The sequence below is a fragment of the Miniopterus schreibersii genome, assembly GCF_964146895.1.
Source record: "Miniopterus schreibersii genome assembly, chromosome: 11".
In the NCBI taxonomy this organism is placed as follows: Eukaryota; Metazoa; Chordata; class Mammalia; order Chiroptera; family Miniopteridae; genus Miniopterus; species Miniopterus schreibersii.
In genome coordinates this window covers 65,178,940-65,197,728 of record NC_138111.1, presented here as the reverse complement: position 1 = coordinate 65,197,728, position 18,789 = coordinate 65,178,940, and the positions used below count along the sequence as shown (strand labels likewise).

Below are 18,789 nucleotides of genomic sequence, written 5' to 3'. Positions count from 1 at the left end.
AACATGCATACACCACCCTGCTTTGCCTTCGCCCCAAAACCACAACCAAAACTCCTGCCCATGTTTTCCCTGCACTCCTTCTGCCTCCAGACTGACAGACTGACGCTGGTGCTTCCATGTGTGGCCCTGTGTGGCATACCCATCCTCTTGGGAACTGTAAACAATAAACTCTTCTTTCAAAAGCAGTTTGTCTCAATGTCTATCACCCTACCATACCTAATTTAATAAAATCTCAGGTACATTTTAAAACAGAGTAGCATCCTATCTGGAGGTCCTTGGAAATGCAAACCACACACTTGAGACCAAGGAGGATTCCTGTAGCTATTTCTTGATTTCATCAATTTCCACAGATGCTGGAAGGAAGGACATTCAGGGGTGATAGAGGAGACAGAGGAGCAGTCCACAGAACAGAATAGGACTGGTGAGCTTTGTGCTCAGCATGAGGAGGAGAGAAGCCCATCTCATCTTCCAGTTACAACTTTAGCTGTTATTACCTCAGCACTGAGTTGGTGATTATAATTATAAAGACTTCAAATCTTTAAATGACCTCAATTTGTTAGCCCTTTCATATTTTTCCCCCATAAGGAGTAGCAGTCAGATTCCTAACCCCAAAAGGGTCTTAAAATAACCACAGGGGAAATAAGGAAAGGTGAAGGCTAAGGAAAGTGAATCCGGGGAAAAACAAAATTCCAGGAGAGGAAGTAGGTGGGGCAGTGGGAGAGGAGAGAAAACCGGGAGGAACCCCGCTACCCAGCCACCAGGAAAAGAGCATGAGGATCCTGACCTGGCTTTGAGAAGCAGGCTCAGTAATCCACACACGGGTTTTCTCACTCTCTCTCCCGGACAAAGCTAACCAGTATGAATAAATGCTAAACAGACACCTGCTGAATAACCTTAACCATATGAAATTGAATACAGTTTTATGATACTCATGGAGATTTAGATATAGTCCACTGTCATCCATTAACATGAAATATTTTTTCTTGTCCTGTTCTATATCTCCCTTGAGACAAACATATTGCTTTTCTTGTACGGCATAAGGGGGTGCAGTTTTGCAAAGGCTCTGATGTTCCAGTGTTCCTATGAATTAAGTGCACATTCAGCCTCATTCCGCTGAAAAAAAATGCCAGAGAACGCCCATGCCACAAACACTTCAAGTTTCCAAGGTCCAGGCAACAGGTGCGGAACACACCTAGACTATGGCAGCCAGGAGAATCCAATCCACCCAACACTTCCCTAGAACGTGCTGACCCCAAGAAAGCAACATGAATCTAGAATGCTTAGAGAAGCCATGTAGAACACACTCTTGCCCTTTTGGGGATCCAGTCAATTCAGAACTCCTCTGGACTATTCAGAAATCCTTGAGAAGGCACTTGACCTTTACACACTAGTATTAACAATGAGCAACTGTATCTAACATCAGTTGGGTGCTTGCTGTGAGACAGGCTAGGCACATTAAGTACATTATTACACTTAGTCCTACTACCTATCATTTCCATTTTACAGATGGGTAAACTGACACCCAGAGAGGTTAAGATACTTCCCTAAGTTAACAGTTATTTGATGGAAGAGTTGAAATTTCAGTTCATATGGTGTGGCTCCAGATTCCAGATTCTTAGCACTATACTCTATTGCCTGAAGCACAGTCCAAGCCTTGATCAAAAATCCCTGTTTAAAGCACAGAAAAGTGCATTAGACCCTAAATCCATTAGCTGAATGAGACAGACAACACTGAAACAGGTCAAGAAATATCCCATATCACCACACAAACATGAATACCCAGCATCCCCAGGTCTTCCCCACGGCTCTTAAATGCCACCATAAACTGCCGCTTGTTGCCAAAGTGATTTACACTATGTTACAGCTCATGGTTTTAAAGAGTGACAGAATCTTACACATATACTAAATAGAAGGTATAATTTAATCCTGACCTAATAAAATTTACATATAAAATTGCATGACACCAAACAACACTTTACATGTTTACATCCTCTTTGTTACAGATAAAGTCATGTATTAGTGATGATGTGATAATGTCATAACGTAACACTCCATATATCCCTGAAAAGGCAAAATACTACCCAGAAACCATTCCAACCATCAGACACTGGACTAGATATTCGAGGAATTGGAAGATAGTGGAAAGGTACATAAGGCTAAAAAATTAGAAAACAAATCCATGTGGTAGGCCTACTTCTAAACCAGCAGGAGTACCAGCCTTGTTTATACACGCTTCTTTCACTCAAATTCCTCCCCATCACTCTCCAGAAGAACCCAACTTCTATAGACAAGTCCTGAATGGCTGGGAGGGCTATCATGACACTGCCCAAGTCTTCTCTTCAAAAACTGAACCACCTCAATTCTTTCACCTGCTTCTCACATGACACAGTTTCTAAAACCTTCATAATCCAGGTCACACTCAAGTTCACCCACTGTCCTCACTGTACAATCTGAGTACAACAGTTGAAATAAGGTGTGACTACAGTAGATGCAAAAGGAAGGGCTATTATTCCAGGAAGTGCTTTGCACACCACTGGACCAAGATAAATAAATATTGAATACTTTTGTGAATATAATTCAATTAACACAGCCTTTAAAAATAAAAAGAACTGGCTTAATATTTAAAGATGAGGTCTTTATCAGACCACCCAGCCTTTTTTGTTATGCTAGGATCAAAATTAACAAAACTTTTAAAACTCCATTAGGAGAATTAATATAATTTATTATTGTCTATAAATACTCACATACTGGAAACAGGATCAGGATTAATAGAGTTGGGCTGCAGGGTTCAACAGGGTAAAAATAAAGAAACTGGAAAAAATATAGATAAAAATATCAACTTTTTCAGTAAGATTTCCTCTTCTAGAAATGTTAAAGAAACACTATTTTTAGTAGATGCTATTTTTTAAATTCAACCCTTAAAGAAGGAATATAAAAATAGTTTACTAACAACAAATGTTCTGCTATGGAGAAAAAGTTACTGCTCCAGCTCTTAGGAGAAGGGATTTTACCAGCATAAAGAGATGGCAGATACAGACTCCTCAAATCCATGACAATAAGAGATGCCAACTCCAGTTCCCACTCAGCATGAGTCCCTCTACCCTCAGCCAGCAACTATTTCAACTGCCCAGGCATCTTTATGTGCTGCTAAAGACCAGGACAACCCAAATGCCTACCAACTGAGGAATGGCTAAACAAAATATGCTACATCTATGCAATGGAATATTAGCCATACAGGGACTGAAGTACTGATACAGACCTCAACATGGATTAACCTTTAAAACATTATGGTTCAGCGGCTGAGCATCAACCTAGGATGCAGGAGATCAAGGATCAATTCCTGGTCAGGGCACATGCCCGGGTTGCGGGCTCAATCCCCAGTTGGGGGCGTGCAGGAGGCAGGGGATCAATGACTCTCATCACTGATGTTTCTCTCTCTCTCCCTCTCCCTTCCTCTCTCTGAAATCAATAAAGAGATATTAAAAACAAAACAAAAAAACATTATGTAAAGTGAAAGGAAGACACAAAAGGCTACATATTATATGATTCCATTATACCAAATGTCCAGAATAGGCAAATCCACAGGGACCTAAGAAAGTAAATTAGTGGTTCCCAGGGACTGGGGGAAAGGCAGAATGGGAGTCAGTGCTAATAGCTAATGGGATTCCTTTTGGAATGATGACAATATGCTAAAATTAGACAGTGGTGATAGCTGCACAAAAATGTGAATATACAAAAAAACCCTGAATTATACACTTTTGAAGGATGAATTTTATGGTACGCAAATTATATCTCAATAAAGCTGTTATTTTTTAAAATGAGGGGGAAAGAACAAACCATTTAAACAAAGCGTTATAGCAATTTTCTCACCTGTGTCCTACAGAAGATAGAAAATCTTATGTAATTTTGAACAAAAGACTCGGTAAAGACATGGATTATTATAAGCTTGGTGTTTTAAAAGGACTAATTAAAAGATGTGCATCTTAATCTGAATAGGAACTTGAAGTGTAAAAGCTATGCTACACCAAGTACACATCTCCCTCCAACATGGCATAGCATTTTAATCTTAACATTTTTATATTATTTTAAAGATGATTTCAAAAAGTATAAACCTTGGGTATTTGTTTAAAACAGTATTTCCCAAACTTCAGTCATGTGACATCCTCATACAATCTGTGTTATTATTTATTAAATACTTTTCTTCAATCCACTTTACCATTGACTCACCTTTTATAACATCATGAAATCATGGGTTTGATTTGCTAATTTACATTTTTCTACCATATATTAAAATAGATATATAACTATTTAGATTAAAAATATGCTTATCCGCATACCACTTTAAATCATCTTGCACACAAATTGAGAAAACACTAATTTAAAAAATCAGCTTAACCTCTGAACATCTATATCTACACTTTAAAAAATGACAAGAAAATTAGAATGTTCAGAAAACAGAACATCTTTTTCTATCCTATAAAGTTCTGGGGTTTTAAAAAATTTATTTTAGAGAGAGAAAGGGAGAGAGAGAGAAAGAGAAACATCAATTTGTCGTCCCATTTATTTATGCATTCACTGGTTGATTCTTGTATATGCCCTGACCAGGGATCAAACCCACAACCTTGGTGTATTGGTATGATGCTCTATCCAACTAAGCTACCTGGCCAAGGCCTAAAGCTCTGTTTCATAAAGTTCTATTCTATAAAGGCAATGCTCGACGGGAGCAACAGGACTGGCACTTAGCCAAGAAAAGGTGTTTGCGAATAACACTGGAGTGGTGGGGGGGAAATGGCAGGCGGGAGGCCCCACAGGGACACAGCTGCAAGCACAGGGTGCTACAAGCTCTTGGACACGGTGCAGTACAGGCCGGGTCCTGCTGCCATGCTCTGCTTGTCCAACAGGGCTGCAGGAGGCAGAAGCCGTCCCATGATCAGGTGGGCCGGCCTTTGATGACCCTGTTTCCCTCCTGCTGACACCAGTCCTGAAAGCCCACAGAGGGGCCCACTTTCTTTTTAAAATTTTTTATTTATTGATCACTTTAAGAAAGAGAGAGAAAGAGGGGGGCAGGGGGGAAGGGACAGAGGGAAACATGGATTTGTTGTTCCACTTATTTATGCATTCACTGGCTGCTTCTTTTATGTGCCCAACCGGGGATGAAACTAGCAACCTTAGCATACAGGGATGATGCTCTAACCCAGCCAGGGGCCAAGGGGCCGACTTTTAAGGTAATGACTATAATGGGGGGGATGCTTCCTGCCCATTCTTCTTCATTAATCGTCTTTTGAAAGCTAGATACAACAATTTTTATATAATTCCATGTAGGAAAAAAAATCATACACCATTTTAGATATACTCCTGCCCCCGACAGTGTACTTAGGGTACTAGTCTGTAGGCTCATTAACATGGTATTTTCTTTACATTCTTGATGCCTTTTAGGCACCTAGCACATGGTTTACAGACTCTGAAAAGGGAAAGGGTTATTCTATTCTTTTACCATGTGAATTTTTAATATGTAGCCCCATAAGTGTAAAGGAGGCTTCCTAAAGATTATTCAGAAAATATTAATTACAGAACAACAAAATCTGTAAGTCTGATTGGTTTCATGTTATAATATTACACTGTCAAAGTGGCCTTTGGGGGATTTTTAACTTAGGAAGACTACTCATGATTTCTCAATGACTTTTATCCCAAGCATCTCTGTACAGTTTCTCAGTGAATACTAAACATTCAGATAGCTTCATTACTAGCAATTAAAATCCATATCTGTAAATATCCCCCAAAACTCATGAAAACATTTGTATCTCAGAACTCAAGAGTAAAAGTACAACCAGATAAATCAGCACATGTGCTTTTCAGAAATAGGCACAGTGCTTCTCGAAGTGTGGTCAAAGAAACACATATGCTACAATCAACTGGACAGGGACAGGTTGGTGGGAGTGCTGCTTGTTAAAAATACAGATTCTTGGACACTATGTCAGATCTACTAAATCAGGTTCTCCAGGGATAGGTGCCACTAATACACATTTTAAATGAGATGTCCAGGTAATTCTTATATACCCTAGTGCTTCTGAACCACTTAGCTACTTGAACCAACTCTTTCTATCACAAAGCCATAAAAATAGGATTCTCACAGGTCATTGCACATATAAAATAATAATCAAGGAATAAATATTTAAAATGAAAAAGAAGGCAAGGTGAAAGCTCTCCTCCATTACAGTCAGCAGAATTTAGATTCCAGTGCAGACTGCAGCCATGAACAAGGGTATTCTCCCCCTATGAGCACAGCGTTCTCCGCTCCTTGTACCTATAGTGAAGACACCAGTATCATTCTGTCCTTCAACTTGAAACACAGCACACTCTAACAGGAATGCTATCCCTACATAAAGACCAAAGGATGTATGGCACGTGATGAAGTTTTCACTCAGTCTTTCTCAGCAGTGTGACTTTGCCACCACAATTCGGCAAAGTGGTTCTCAACCACTTCGAATTGCCACTGGTTTTCAAACTTGGTGTGCACTTAGAATCACCTGAAGACCTTGTTAAAACAGACAACTGGCCTCCAAGAATTTGTATTTCTAACAAGTTCCAGGTGATACTGGCACTGCTGGTCCAGAGACCAGGCTCTGAGACCCACAGGCTTAATCTAACTGTGGCCTCCTCCCAACCAGCACTATTTACAATTCACTGTGGAGTTCAGTGATGCTAAACAATGGCCCCATCTGGTGAATGCTCTCACCACATGCTGTAGGGCTTCTTGTATAGGACTCTTGCTGCTCAGTATCTTCAAGAAATTCCCATCCTTCAAAACCTGTAGTATGGGTGATAAACTTGTCTTTTCTTGGCAACTCCCTTCCTATCCCTCCAATTCCTGGCCTCTGTTTGACCCTCCAGCACCTGCTTCCTACCCTGCAAGGACAACCCTTCTGTTCCCTATAGGAAACTATATACTTAGGAAGGGCAAGAGGTCCCTCTGTTCCTATCCTAGAGAACTACACTTCCTTTAGCAGGAAATCAAGACAGGCTCCACCAGTTAGCAATTTATCTGGTGATTGTTACAGGCTTAGAGCTGTACAGACATGCCGCAAGGAATACTGCATGAAGAGGCAAAATTAGTTCAAGGATAAAGTCAAAGATTCTTAGAAATATAAAAAGCATTAAGTTCTCAATATTTATATTCTGGTCCTTTGCAGGAATAAATACATAGATTTCTCCATTCAGATAAGTCCAGAATTTATACACCACAATTGAGTGCATCATCCTCTTTATATGGCTTTCAAATCCACCTCATCAAGGTTGAAATTATACTCCCAGCATCTGGTTCTTTTTTTTTTTTTAATATATCTTTATTGATTTCAGAGAGAGGAAGGGAGAGGGAGAGAGAGAGATAGAAACATCAATGATGAGAGAGTCATTGATCAGCTAGCCTGCAACCCAGGCATGTGCCCTGACCGGGAATCGAACCCTGATCACCTGGATCCTAGGTCGATGCCTAACTGCTGAGCCACGCCTGGCCGGGCAGCATCTGGTTCTGAGCAGTTAAGTGAAAACGTGTAGAGTTCATCCTTCCCAAGGAAATAGGTTTCAACAAGTTTCTAGAAACTGAAAAGCATTTGGGAGCAAAACAAAAAAAGGCACTTGATACAGCTTAAATATTTTTAAAAGATCTTCCAGAGCTCCATTATCTTTTAAACTTGAACTTACAGCCCTGGCTGGTGTGGCTCAGTTGGTTGAGTGTCGTCCCATGCACCAAAAGGTTTGATTCCTGTCAGGGCACACGCCCAGGATGCAGTTCAATCCCCGATTGGGGCACATACAGGAAGCAACCAATTGATGTTTCATTCTCACATCAGGTTTCTCTCTCTCTCTCTCTCTCTCTCTCTCTCTCTCTCTCTCTCTCTCTCTCTCTCTCTCTCTCTCTCTCCCCCCTTCTCTCTCTAAAATCAATGAAAGCATGTCCTCTCAGGGGAGGAAAATAAATAAATAAATAAATAAGTGAACATATAAATGACAATTTGGGGTCCTTGTTAAACAGAAAGTTTTAAAGGTACGGTTAAGCAATATATTTTTCTTTTAGACTTTGCTATATGCTTAAGAAAAATGTATAAACCTTGAAAATGAATACAGAACTACACCAATAGGGAAGGATGTTTTTAAAGTGTTATAAGCTGGTTAAATGTTGCAAATACTGCATAGCATTAATAACTTACCCTGTAGTGTAAAGTATATGAATTTCTGAAATTATTCTAAGAAAATAACTAAACGCTGCACGTACTGTAACCACAGTATTTCCAGAACCTAAAACACTCTCTTTATTAGAAAAGATGTTAAGCCACGTTCCAAATCAAAAAGATCTGTTACTAATGATAGTCGAAGTCCCTGGGCACCCACTGGTTCCAAGGTGACCACTGAAGAGTCGAGTTTGTCAAGTACTGAGCGGGGTTACAGACTGAGCATGCAAATCGTTTAGGGCCATCTGCCACTAGACAGTCACCGATGGATGTGCTGCTGCTGCTGCTGCTGTTTATAGTGTAGCTTCTCTGACAAAATGTCTTCTGACACTTTCCTACTTAGTATGAATGTCCATTTTCATGGTTTAGAAAGAGCAACCCATTTCTCCTCTGAGGTGCCAGATCCTAACACCAAAACAAATCAGGCCTATGTGAAAAACTGGTTATCATCTTTACTGAGGTAATAAATTAATCTTTTTCTTAGAAATCCTCATACTTAAGTACAGAAATAAGGTTACAAAATATGATTGCTAATCACCAATAGAGAATTTAGCTGTCACAAAGTATTCCTTGATAAAAGCTGCTTTTTATACTTCACCAAATAAATCAGCTCCCACAGAAAATAATTTGTATGAGAATCAAGTAAAAATATCAAGGCTTTTAATGCCACTTACTTACTTCCCATTTTGCAACGACAACACTTGTGACATAGTAAAACCCAGATCACCTTGTATCTGCAGAGAAGATTGTTGTTAATCCTCACCTGATAATATTTTTTCCATTGATTTTTTTTTTTCTTTTTGAGAGAGAAAGAAACATAGATGTGAGAGAGAGACATCTATTTGGTTGCCTTCTGCATGCACCCCAAACCAGTGGGGATCAAACCTGCAACCCAGGTACATGCCCCTCACCAGGAATTGAACCCGAGACCCTTCGGTGCACAGGCCGACACTCCAACCACTGAGCCACACCAGCCAGGGCAGGTAAGGTTTTGTTTTAATGCTCTGTAAGAGGTGGTAGTTAGTACCTATTCTTTTCTTTTTTAAAATTTAATTTTTCAATTACAGTTGACATTCAATATTGTATTAGTTTCAAGTATATAGCATAGTGATTACACATTTATATAATTTAGGAAGTGATCCCCCTGATAAGTCTAGTGCCCACCTGACATCACATATAGTTACTACAATATTATTGACTACATTCCCTATGCTGTACCTTACATCTCCCTGATTATTTCACAACTACCAATTTGTACTTCTTAATCCCTTCCCCTTTGTCACCCAACTCCCAACCCCCCCCCAATTTGGCAACCATCCATTTGTTCTCTGTGTCTATGAGTTTGTTTTGTTTTGTTTGATGAATAATACAGGGTAAGCTCATTAAATAAGGTAAAAAAGCAAGTTCCACTGGAAATATGGATTTATTGAACATAGCATTTAAGGCATATTCTACACATAGTTTATGTCCTGCTCAGAGTCCACTGTAATTACATCTCAATCAACACTGTACACACATAAAGAAGAACACTTCTAAGAGGTTATAAGATTTAAGGATATGTTGATATTTCTTCTACCAAAGAAAGCAGACTGTATAATGAGATGCCCAAATGCAAGAGAAATGCTCTGAAATTAGGTCTCCTGGAACAGAACCAGGGCCTTTTGAAATATAGTATACTTAGAGGTACAGGACCACAAAAATCAGATCAAGAAAATAATGAAAAACAAACAAACAAAAAAACCCTACCTATGTAAAATATACAAAGCAAGCTGGATAATTCCATTATTTTTTAAAACACCACAGGCGGAAGGGACACGTTCAGGGAACTGATAATGTTAGAAAAAGAGTTGAGAAACACTTAGTGGACAAAGTAAGTAAATAAACATCTAGAAAGTCTTAGTCCTAGTTTCATTTCAGAAACTCGTAGGCTGTCCCTCCACTGCTTTTCCAACTTGCTCCATAACTATAGGTTATTTTCTGTCTCTCCCAAAATCTCTTACTCGGTGCCAACAACCTTCACCTTCACCCCACTCAGCAAAACAATGGTTCATTTCTGACATTTGCATTACTTGCATCAGCAGCACCTCTGAAATATTTAATATCCATAGTCTAATCTCAGTACCCTCCCTATTCTCTCTCTCTTGCTTACTCCTCAACTCTTTTACTTATTTCATTCAAATTGGAATGTATTGGTTTCAGAGGTTTCAATAAAGCTTTGCAATGAGCGAAAAAAAAGAAACTCCTCCAACCCACCAGTTCTTCTGACTCTAGGGCAGCATTTCCAGTCGGGGGTGATTCTGCCCCTCAGAGGACATCTGGCGACTTCTGAAGACATTTCTGATTGTCACAACTGGAGGGGCCAGCTACTGGCATCTAGTAGGCAGAGGTCAGGAATGCCAAATATCCCACAATGCACAGGACAGCAGAGAATTACTCATGTTTCAGAAGTGGAGAGCCCCTGCTATGTGGCCTTCCTTACATATACTCTGTTCTGATGTCTTCTAAGTCTTTCTAGTGAATGACAGTACAAGCTACCCAGTTACTCAAGGAAGAATCCTGGGGATCATCCTAGATTTCTCACTTTCACCTACACATAATGGTAAAGTCCTATCAATTTAAACTAAGTATTTCTTGGATCCACCATATCAGGTCATTCTCTCTGGAAACTATCTAATTGAGGTCATTATCTCTCACCCAGAATATACTATTATAAGAATGATAATTAAGTACACACGAGTAAAAAACTTGGGAGTCCACTCTCACAAATAAAGACGCTACAGAAATATGAGGTACGATTCAAAAGAAGAGAACACTGTATCCTTTCTTTTTAAAAGGATTATAACACCGTATGAATATAGGCAAATCAGTTCAGACTCCCAACTGCTGAGTGAAGAGTGAACAGGATGTATCAAAGCATCCTTTCAACCCTCACACTCATTCTACAGCTCTGTTTCTTTCAGACATTACTCAAGCACGTCAGACCTCCAAATATGCACCAAATTTGCTGTGTACACAAGATGTTATCGGTGCCAAAAGAAACAGGCTGATATGTCTCCTTTGCTGCCAAAATATATCAAGCATATCCTTATTCCCATCAGTTTCAAAAACTAAACCTTCAGGTGCAAGTGTCAAAGAAATACAATGTAAGCAAAAGAAAGCCAAGAAAAAATCATAATGAAATTGATCATATACATATATTGTGAAATATATATATTTCAAAATAATTTCTTCGGAAATCAAGCAACACAGAGTAACGAGGTAGCAACAAAATGAGTGTGCCATAAACTATTGTGACAGTCAATAACATCACGAACAAAAAGCTCTTTCTAGCCACAGAACAGTAGTGTGGGAACTGTACAGTATTCTAAAAGTCAAACACCCACACAATATATATGTAATATGAGATCATAAAAAGTTTCAGGATCTGTTTCAAAGACAAGGCTCTCAGAGAAAGGTGATATGAACTAAGCTGTGAAAATGCAGCCTGAATTCCATTAATATGCTATCACCCCAAACAAATGAGAAACACCTGTTACCCTTTTGACAGTTTTGGTGCAGTTGCTCTTCCATTGCCTGCTAAGCTCAGAAGTAATGTTCTGTTTTAAAGACCATATGAAAGGAGAAGACAGAGGAAGAGTATGGCAGGCAAAACCATTTACATTGCAAAGCTGATACTGACCTAAGAGTCAATTCAAAACTTAGGATAAATCAACTCGAGCCACACAACCCAGGTTCAAACCTCAATTTTTTTTAATCCTCACAGGAGGATATGTTTTTACTGATTTTAGAGAGAGGGGAAGGGGGAAAGAGAGAAGAGAGAGAAATATGTATGAGAGAAACATCATACACATGCCAACGGGGATAGAACCCGCAACCTAGATATGTGCCCTGAGGAGGAATTGAACCTGCACAGGCAGACACTCCAACCAACTGAGCCACACCGGCCAGGACTCAATTCTCAATTTCACCACCTACCAGCTTCATAATTTTAACAATTAATTTCTCTCTGCCTCAATTCATCTGTAAAACTGAACAATGGTAGTACCTACTTCATAGGTAAAGTGCTTAGAACAATGTCTGGCATACTGTAACACTGTAGAAATACAGGTAATGTAATATTATCATCATTATTTTTTCCTTACTATTTTTAGACTAAATATTAAATAAGAAGAAAAATAACACTATAATGTATGCTCAAGCTCCAGTTTAACGCTGTTACCAGGTACTTTGTTCACAGTTCAATAACAATGTTATTTCAGTTGATATCTCCATTCCTATCCTCCAGTAGATCACAGTCCAATCAAATCACCAAGTGTTAAGTCATACCACCTGACATGAGAAGTGTAAAGAGTCATAATTCACATAAAAACAGATGCATAGATGAATGGAACAGAATAGAGAGCCCAGAAATAAACCTACACATACAAGGTGTGCCAAAAAAATGTATACACACAATGTCAGTAGCTTCTATTTTGAAAATGAAATGTATTTTAATAAACACTGAACTTTATAATTATTCAAAGTGTATACACACCTTTTAGGGGCACCCTGTATATAGTCAGTTCATTTAAGACAATGGAGCCAAGACTATACAATGGGGAAAGGACAGTGTCCTAATAAATGATGCTGGGAAAATTGGACAGCCACATGCAAAAGAATGAAAATAGACCACTATTTTACACCTTGTACAAAAATTTACTCAAAATAAAGACTTAAACATGAGACCTGAAGAAACCATGAAACTTCTAGAAGAAAACATACATGGTAAACTCTGACACAGGTCTTGGCCATAATTTTTTAAAACTGACACCAAAAGCAAAAGCAACAAAAACGAAATAAACAAGTGGGGCTACTCAAACTAAAAAGCTTCTGCACAGCAAAGGAAACCATCAACAGAATAAAAAGGCAACCTACTGAATGGGATAAAATATTTGCAAATCGCCCAGCCAGGCGTGGCTCAGCAGTTGAGCGTCGACCTAGGATCCAGGCGATCGGGGTTCGATTCCTGGTCAGGGCACATGCCCGGGTTGCGGGATCGATCAATGACTCTCTCATCATTGATGTTTCTATCTCTCTCTCTCCCTCTCCTTTCCTCTCTCTGAAATCAATAAAGATATATTTTTTTAAAAAATTGCAAATCATATGTCTGATAAGGGGTTAATGTCCAAAATATATAAAGAACTCATACAAATCAAAAGAAAAAAAAAATCTGATTAAAAATGGGCAGGTCTCAAGAGATACTTTTCCAAAGAAGACATATAGATTGTCACCAGGTACATGGAAATATGCTCAAAATCACTAATCATCACAGAAATGCAAATCAAAACCACAGTGAGATATCACCTCACACCTGTTGGAATGACTATTATCAAAAAGACTAGAAATACTAAGTGCTACTGAGAATGTGGAGAAAAGGGAAGCCTTGTGCACTGCTGGTGGGAATGTAAACTGGTGCAGCCACTATGGAAAAGTATGGAGGTCCCTCATAAGTTAAAAATACAACTACCATATATCTAGCAACTCCATTTGTGTGTATTTATCCAAAGAACAGGAAAACAGTACCCTGTTCATTGCAGCATTATTTATAATAGCCAAGATATGGAAAAAAATCTAAGTACCCATTGATGGATGAATGAATAAAGATTATATGTATACAGACATATATATCTCAATTTCTTTATATATACAACGGAATATTATTCAGCCATAAGAAAGAATGAAATCTTGCCATTTGTAACCACATGGATGGAATTCAAGGGAATTATGCTATGTGAAATAAGACAAACAGAAAAAGAAAAATACCATATGGTCTCTCTTATATGTGGAATCTAAAAATAATTTTTTTTTAAAAAAGCGAGCTCACAGGTACAGAGAGTGGATTGATAGCAACCAGTGGCTGATGGTGGGAGCTGGAAGAAAAGGGTGAAATGTTGTTTTTTTTAATTTTAGTTTAAATAAATTTAAAAATAAATAAAGGAAAAATGTAAAAAGCATAATGCAGTATGCATCAAAAGTATGCCATATGATATACACATACAATGGAATATTATTGAGCCTAAAAAGAAATAAAATTCTGATATAGGCTACAACATGGACGAACCTTGAAAACATGCTAAGTGAAATAAATCAGACACAAAAGGAAAGTGCCTGATTGCACCTACATGAGGTACCTAGAATAGGGAAATTCAGAGACAGAAAGTAGAACAGAGGTTAACAGGGGCTGGAGTGGGGAGGAGGTGTGGGGGGAAGGTGAGGGGATTTATTGTTTAATGAGCACAGAGTTTCTGCTTGCGATGATTAAAAATTCTGGAAGTGGAAAACAGTGATATTAGAAACAGCGTGAATGTGCTTAATGCCAATGAACTGTACACTTAAAAAATGGTTGAATTAGTAAATTACCACAACAAAAAAATCTTTAAGTTGTTTTTTATTTTTTTTTAATGTTTTTTATTTTATTTTATTTTTTTTGTTAATCCTCACCCGTGGAAATTTTTTCATTGATTTTTTTTTAGAGAGAGCAGAAGGGTGGGGGAGAGACAGAGAGAAAAATGTCAATGTGAGAGACGCATTGATTAGTTACCTCCCTCACTTGGCCCAAGGAATCAAGCCTGCAACTGAAGTACCTGCCCTTGACCGGAAATCAAACCCAAGACCCTTCAGTTCGCAGGGCGATGCTCTAACCACTCAGCCAAACCAGCTAGGGCTCAACAGGAAGTTTTAACACGAGTGTCAGCCCTAACGGGATTCAAATAAAGGACAGATCACTTATTCTCAAGTTCCTAACTATGGACACCAAAGAAGTGGGTGTCAACTCTTAGCTGGCCTTTGTTGAAAATACCCTCCTGAAATGGGTACATACCTTGCAAATTTCATAAGGAACATTATTTCACTTCGTTGATAAAATCCTTTTTTTTTTACTTCCTTGAAGGGAGAGAGAAGGAAAGAGAATTATACTGAAGAGATGCCTTTGTGAATGGCCTAGGCATAATGGAGGTTTTATAAGGAGAATCATGATACCAAGAGTGCAAAAGTACACCTGTGCAGGGCATCAGAAACGAATGTGTAAACAAGTGACATTCAACTCAAAAGTGGCAAGGGTTTCCATGTATCCCAAGTCCCTATTTTGATACATATAACAAAGTAAAATATTTGAAATATCTACTCCAAACATCCCAAGAAAAAGACATATTGCAGTACAAAAACAATAAAAGTAAACTTAACAAATTAACAGTTCCTAAAATGGCTTAGGGATTCCAATTAGGATAATTTAATTCTCTAATAAATGGGTAATTACCATATCAAATATCATTCATGGAATAACAATTTTCAAAGTAGAATGGAATTTTCAAAGAACCTAAGGTCTAAACCAGACTAATAATACCAGGGTGGGGCAAAAGTAGGTTTACAGCTGTCCAACAATAATACAGTAATTAATAAATTATAACACAAGAATAAGCTCTCTGTTTTGAGTACTCACAACTGTAAACCTACTTTTGCCCCACACTGACAAGTCTCTGACAATAAGCCTGGCTTGTTCTAAGCTCTTTACATACACTAACATCCTATCCTCACAACAATCTTGTGAGAAAAGTATTATTATTCCTATTCCACAAATGAGGAGACTGCGGTGTAGAGGGGTCAACTACCCTGCCCCAGCCTACTCTCTTGAGCTAGGACTTGAATCCTGGAAGTGTGGTTTCCCAGTCCCTGCTCTTAATTTCAGTGGTTTACTATCTCTTGGTAACATTAACAAATGGACAACAAAAAGTACAGGCAAACTCAAACTGCAAAACAGTTTGGGCATCAAACATAATAAAAGCTTTGAGGAAATCATCATATTACAACAGAGGACAATAAATGACATTCATAATGACTGCTCTGAGACAGGGGAAATTAAAACGTTTAGTATACTTCGTGTTTAAGGAATTATTTAGTACACTTGAAACTTCTCCATCCAAAACAGTCAAAATATAATTTTCATTTCTAAAGTTGTAAAACTTTCAACTATCTAAAATTACCCATTCCCTGAGGGCTCCAAACAAAGGGTTGGACTGAACCATCTTATTTGTCATTTATCTCATTCTTTAAGGATGGGGTGTATGTGTGTAGGGGGATCATAAACTAAGACTTCCAGGCTTGAATTCCAGGTGTAAGAACCTAATACTAAAGATATTAAAAAGTGTCAAATAATTTGGATAGATCAGTGAACAAGCTTACAGAATCATGTGACTATTGTAAAAAGCCTAGAATTTTATCATTAACAGTAGAGTTTGGGGGGGGGGGTAGTTAGTTTTTCCCCATTGCCCCCTCCACCGGATTCCCACCCCACTCCAGGCCTTCACCAGAGTTATTTTTAAGTACTTTTTTAAAAAGGTACTTAAATAAAAAGGCTTTGAAGTCATACACAAACATGAACTTAAAGCCTGGGTCCACTATTTAATTACTATGAATATTTGCCAGGTTAATTTCATATAACTGAGACTCAGTTTCCTTCTCCGTAAATTGAGGATAATAATTCCTAACATAAAATGTTGTGTGAAGTAAGGAGAAGACACATACAAACTGCTGGACAGTCCCTGGGATATATAGCAGATGATCAAAAATGAGTGACTACTAGTATTCTCTAAACTTATTCTTTGTTTCTCAAATATAAGAACCAAACCTTACCAATTAGCAAGTCATTTGGTAGGCTTGCGGGAATTATATGAAGTACATGTGCCCTTTTCAAAAACAGAACATACTAAAAGTACAAGAAAATACAAAACCAAACCATCAGTGAGATAGAAGATTTCAGAATCCTTCTCCTCCCATATCTTTTCTGGTTGGTTTTGTAATAACCTGTATTCCTTAATCAACCATACGAATCTTATTGTTTGTTTGTTTTGCGATCTAAACATTCCTACTGGGGTTCTGTTGCTTATTTATTTTGGTGGTTACCTTTGCAAGGGTAATTGTCATCACTGCTTGGAAACCAAAAAGAAATCCAGGACGAAGGAGCATTTTTTAATGAAACGCTGTAAGTGTTCCATCCATCTCAACAGGTGATTGGATCCCATGTGGATCATTTATTATCACAACAGATTTTCACACTGCGGCGCCACCCCTTACCCAACAAATACATGCATTACTGCGCAAAACTCCGGACTGACAGAGAAAAAATGCTCTTTGGGCACACAAAAACTCAAAACTTGGTGCACTCAGTAAGGATCCTTGGAGGAGGGGGCGGGGTGGTGGCGGACGGGTGCAAGTGAAAACCAACAGCATCGGAAACTGTTCTGTCTCCTTAAACAAGCCTGGAGGTGAACCTGCGGGTCGAGGAGCGGGAAGGGTGGGTGAGGCGGGCCTGGAGGCGAGAGGAAGGAGGTGGCATCCGCGGGCCGAGGAAGGGTCTGTGCCACCGGGGAGAGAGTCAGCGCCCATCGCCACCCCGAGAGCGGCCGCGGAGAGAAGCGGCCGCGCAGCCCAGTCCCCAGGACCGCGTCAGCCTCCGGGAGTCTGGGACGGATGAGAGAGAACGGGGACCCCGAGACCGAAGAAAAACAGAGTAGGGCGGGCTACCGGTCGCCCTCAGAATGGGATGCCACAGTCCCCGCCGCCATCCCGGCGCAGGACACGCAGAAAGCGGGGACCCCACAAGGAGCGCACAGGTTACCTGTCTCAGCAGCCTGCCCCGCGGTCTCCACTTCCGCAGGCTCAGGGTTACTACGGGCTACGGGGCACGCGCCGAGTGACGTCATCCACGTGCGCCGGGACTGCCGAGGGCCTGCCCCGCCCCCTGGGGGGGGCTGATCGGGGCCGCCTGGCGCGGGGGTGTGCGCAGGCGCAGACAGTGACGACGGGAGCGGCTTTGCTGGACTGGGTTCTCCCGGCGTCCCCGTTCCCCAGCAAACTACTCCTAGTTGCAAAATGTTGTTGTCACCTAAGAAAAAACAAGTTATTGAAATACAAAACTGCGCTTCTTATTCCGGTTTTTACCCCGGAATAAGACTCCGCATACTCATTGCGCCACAGCTCATTCCGGTCCCGCTGTGCACCAGGCAGCGCCGGCGCAGAAGCTGGTGCAGAACCTGGTGCAGAACCTGGCGCAGAACCTGGCGCAGAACCTGGCGCAGAACCTGGCTGCAGCGGGGATCAGACGCGAGCCCAGCCAGACGGAGAGCGCTTGTAGCTGAGCTGAGAAAGCAAACACTGAGTGTCTCAACAAATACATATGCCTTCTGGAGATGACAGTGTGTGGAAGAAAAGCCAGCTGCTGGAAAACTAAAGGAGGGAGGGTGAGATGTCCAGGGAGAGCCCTCTGAAGAGGTCCATGGAGGAGAGAAGCCAGCCCTGCAGGGATCTGGAGGCGCGGGAAATAAGAGAGGGAACTGTATGTGTGAAAGGTATGAGAGGACAGAACACGGTGCCCTCCAGACTGAGAAAGCAGGCTGGGGAAGAACTGGTGAGGTCAGCAAGGCAAGGAGGATCCTGATCTTGCAGAGACTTTCTGGGTCTTTGTAAGGGGAATGATTCAAGTGTCATGAGAAGCCAGTGAAGAATTTTAAACACATGACTGGCAGGA

The 18,789-nt window shown here is 40.0% G+C and overlaps 1 protein-coding gene across 3 annotated transcripts in view; it reads right to left on the bottom strand.

The window, feature by feature from the left end:
* Positions 1-17,934, bottom strand: part of AOPEP (aminopeptidase O (putative)) — a 331,307-nt gene extending 313,373 nt beyond the window's left edge. The window contains exon 1 of one of the 3 annotated variants that reach the window (XM_081151075.1): positions 17,881-17,934. The gene's annotated coding sequence lies outside the window, so the exon portion shown is untranslated. The remainder of the gene's footprint in view (positions 1-17,880) is intronic. The other 2 variants (XM_081151073.1, XM_081151074.1) reach the window with 2 other exon arrangements.
* Between the last annotated feature and the right edge of the window lie 855 nt (positions 17,935-18,789).